At 57.9% G+C, this 4,055-nt stretch overlaps 2 non-coding genes across 2 annotated transcripts; both read right to left on the reverse strand.

Annotated features, from left to right (window-relative positions):
- Positions 1-499: 499 nt before the first annotated feature.
- Positions 500-652, reverse strand: LOC144112514 (5.8S ribosomal RNA). Its single transcript, XR_013310291.1, has one exon. It is a non-coding gene; the product is annotated as a 5.8S ribosomal RNA (ribosomal RNA).
- Positions 653-2,324: 1,672 nt separating this feature from the next.
- On the reverse strand, positions 2,325-4,055 carry LOC144112510 (small subunit ribosomal RNA; the record flags this gene model as incomplete). The annotated part of the gene is made up of 1 exon (XR_013310287.1): positions 2,325-4,055. It is a non-coding gene; the product is annotated as a small subunit ribosomal RNA (ribosomal RNA).

Here is a 4,055-nt window from a genome sequence, read left to right on the forward strand (position 1 = left end):
CGCGCCTCTGCGCTTCGCCCGAAACTGCAGCGCACGAAACGCTTTCGCGCGCCTGTCGCCTCCCCGCACCCCCGCGCGAGATCTCCCTTCTTCTCGCGCGGGCGTGCCCGGACAGGGCGCTCCCGTCTCTGCGTTTCTCGCAGCAGTTCGGCTACACGTACGCGGGCCAGCGGGCAACGCTTTGCCGCCCGTCCACACGGCCTCGTCTCCCGTCGGGACCGCGCTTTCCCTGCAGGTAATCCCTTCCTGCGGCGGTCGCCTTCGGAGGCCAGACGCTCTACGGCTAGCAGCCGCCGTCCCGCGTTACGTCGTCTGCGCAGGGCGACCCGACTCGGCCGCTTGGAGCGCGGCTGAAGGGTTCGACCCACTCTCCTCTTTCGCAAAGTCTTTCGAGGGATCTTCGGCGTTTCGTACAGAGCCGTCCTGTTTGCCGACACGGTCAAAACGAGTCGCCGGCCGCGCCATCCCCGGGCGCCGGCGTCTCTCTTGATATATGATCCGACCCTCAGACAGACGAACCCAAGGGAAGACCCAAGGGCGCAATGTGCGTTCGAAGAATCAGTGCTCAGTGTGTCCTGCAATTCACACCAAGTCTCGCAGCTGGCTGCGTTCTTCATCGACCCGAGAACCGAGTGATCCACCGCTTAGAGTCGTGCATTTGGTTTGTTCAATTCCGTACAGTACAACCAGGGTTTTAGGCACCGGGCTCCTCCCCTGGCCTCCCCGACTGCAGTTTCGTCCGACAATTCCACGTTCCAGCAGCCGTCCGTTCGGCATGCTTGCGCGGTGCCTCAAAGCCGAGGCGAGCAAGGTCTCTTCGAAGCTTGTGTGCGACAATGGCTTGCGCGTCGCTAGAGACGACGAGGCATTTGGCAACCCTAAGGCAGACGTGCAACGGCGCTCTCAAGTTCCGGTCTTCGCTGGTGCCGTTGTTTTGCTGTTCACGGTTTGCTGTTCAGCCCGTTTTCTTTAAGCGGTCGCACGGGTCCGACGACCATCGGTTCACCAGGAAGCACACCGGTAACTTCGTCATCAATTGGGCAATAACACAGAGCTTTTGCGCCGTTCCCCGAGCACGTTTGTTCTGCCGTTGTGTTCGCAGCGACGTCACCCCCGGACTCCCAAGCAGCGGTAGCTCTGTGTGGACGGTTCTCTGCCGCCCACCGCTGCGCCCTCTTTGGGGAAGGGGTCATCTTTCGCTCAGAAATGCCCCTCGAGTCCGCCGCCCCAAGGGTGCGCCCTCGTGCTGCGCCCTATCCGACCATTTCGCCACATCATTGCTTCGCTTAAGAGACAGGCACCGCCTAGCCGTGGCTACGCAGCGCGTACTTGGACAGCCGCCAGACGGGCGTTCGTCAGACTACTCCCGCAACAGGAGTCCACCGGCCACAGTGCCATGGACGGCGTTTCGGTATCGCACCGGCAGACTACTCGAAGGCTGGGAAGGACGAAGCAGCAGGAGAACCCCGCTGCCGCAGGTGCGTTCAAAATGCGGGATTACAACCCCTCGTCCCTTTTTTTCCCCGGTGCCTCCTTTCGCCCCGCCGGCACGGCTTCAGACATCGCGCCCGCACTGCGAGACCTCTTGCGGCGGCCGTTCCTTATAAGTACTGGGCCGCACGCGTCCCGCCGCGCGCGCGTTGTTGCGAAGAGTTACTTTTCCGGAGCCGGCGAGCCGCGTTTCCTCTCGTACTCCGCAGCAGCCGCCGCCGTTCCCTTGGCGGCGGGCAAGCCTTTCCCTCGGCCAGCCTACCGACTCCGTCGCGACTCTCATGAGCCAGCGAGCCGCGTTTCCTCTCGTACTCCGCAGCAGCCGCCGCCGTTCCCTTGGCGGCGGGCCGGCCTTTCCCTCGGCCGGCCTACCGACTCGGTCGCAACTCTAACGAGAGCCAGCGAGCTGCGGTTCCTTTCGTACTCCGCAGCAGCCGCCGCCGTTCCCTTGGCGGCGGGCCGGCCTTTCCCTCGGCCGGCCTACCGACTCGGTCGCAACTCTAACGAGAGCCAGCGAGCTGCGGTTCCTTTCGTACTTCGCAGCAGCCGCCGCCGTTCCCTTGGCAGCGGGCCGGCCTTTTCCCTCGGCCAGCCTACCGGCTACGTTCGAGTCTCTCCGACAACGAGTGTCGAAGACCGAAAGCCCACCAGATTGGTGCGTTACGCCGTTCGAACCCACGGAAGCAGTCCGTCCGACATTCCCTTGGTGACGGACCTCCGCTGGGCGTAACAATTTTTGCAGAGATGCGGCATCAGAATCTCGCAACTCCGCTGTTGAGGCCTTCCCCCGCTTATAAGCGGGGGCGGCGCCGGGTGTGACAAGCACAATCCGGTAATGATCCTTCCGCAGGTTCACCTACGGAAACCTTGTTACGACTTTTACTTCCTCTAAATGATCAAGTTTGGTCATCTTTCCAACAGACCGGCGCAACCGAAAGGCCGCGCCGGACATCGGTCCGAAGACCTCACTAAATCATTCAATCGGTAGTAGCGACGGGCGGTGTGTACAAAGGGCAGGGACGTAATCAACGCGAGCTTATGACTCGCGCTTACTGGGAATTCCTCGTTCAAGGGGAACAATTGCAAGCCCCTATCCCAATCACGAAGGAAGTTCCACGGGTTACCCAGTCTTTTCAGACAGGGATAAAGACACGCTGCTTCCTTCAGTGTAGCGCGCGTGCGGCCCCGGACATCTAAGGGCATCACAGACCTGTTATTGCTCTGTTTCGTGCGGCTAGGAGCCGCTTGTCCCTCTAAGAAGGTTGTAAGGTGCTGGGAACCCCGCACCTATTTAATAGGCTAGAGTCTCGTTCGTTATCGGAATTAACCAGACAAATCGCTCCACCAACTAAGAACGGCCATGCACCACCATCCACCGAATCAAGAAAGAGCTCTCAATCTGTCAATCCTCCCAGTGTCCGGGCCGGGTAAGTTTTCCCGTGTTGAGTCAAATTAAGCCGCAGGCTCCACTCCTGGTGGTGCCCTTCCGTCAATTCCTTTAAGTTTCAGCTTTGCAACCATACTTCCCCCGGAACCCAAATACTTTGGTTTCCCGGAAGCTGCCCGCCGAGTCATTTGAGTAACTCAGGCGGATCGCTGGTTGGCATCGTTTATGGTCAGAACTAGGGCGGTATCTGATCGCCTTCGAACCTCTGACTTTCGTTCTTGATCAAAGAAAACATTCTTGGCAAATGCTTTCGCAGTAGTTCGTCTTGCGACGGTCCAAGAATTTCACCTCTAGCGCCGCAATACGAATGCCCCCGTCTGTCCCTCTTAATCATTACCCCGTATTCCAAAAACCAACAGAACAGAAACGGGGTCTTGTTCTATTATTCCATGCAAGTTTATTCAGGCGACTCGCCTGCGTTGAGCACTCTAATTTTTTCAAAGTAAAAGCGCAGGCCTCCTCGAGACGCACCAATGAAGGGCACCAAGAGAGGACCGGCATGATGTTCAGTCCGAGCCGTCGCATCGGGTAGATGCACTACTCGTCTGGAACTGAGATCCAACTACGAGCTTTTTAACCGCAGCAGCTTTAGTATACGCTATTGGAGCTGGAATTACCGCGGCTGCTGGCACCAGACTTGCCCTCCAATTGATCCTCGTTAAAGGATTTAGAGTGTACTCATTTCAATTACGGGGCCTCAAAAGAGTCCCGTATTGTTATTTTTCGTCACTACCTCCCCGTGCCGGGAGTGGGTAATTTGCGCGCCTGCTGCCTTCCTTGGATGTGGTAGCCGTTTCTCAGGCTCCCTCTCCGGAATCGAACCCTGATTCTCCGTTACCCGTAACAACCATGGTAGGCAAGTAACCTACCATCGAAAGTTGATAAGGCAGACACTTGAAAGAAACGTCGCCGGCTCATGGCCATGCGATCAGCACAAAGTTATCCAGAGTCACCACAGAGTACGGGCAGAACCCGATGGGTCTTGGTCTAATAAAAGCGCCCGTCAGCCAAAGGCCTTCAGGCTCAATGCATGTATTAGCTCTAGAATTGCCACAGTTGTCCAAGTAGAAAGAAACGATCTAAGGAACCATAACTGATTTAATGAGCCATTCGCGGT

This window comes from Amblyomma americanum, unplaced genomic scaffold, assembly GCF_052857255.1.
Source record: "Amblyomma americanum isolate KBUSLIRL-KWMA unplaced genomic scaffold, ASM5285725v1 scaffold_337, whole genome shotgun sequence".
In the NCBI taxonomy this organism is placed as follows: domain Eukaryota; kingdom Metazoa; phylum Arthropoda; class Arachnida; order Ixodida; family Ixodidae; genus Amblyomma; species Amblyomma americanum.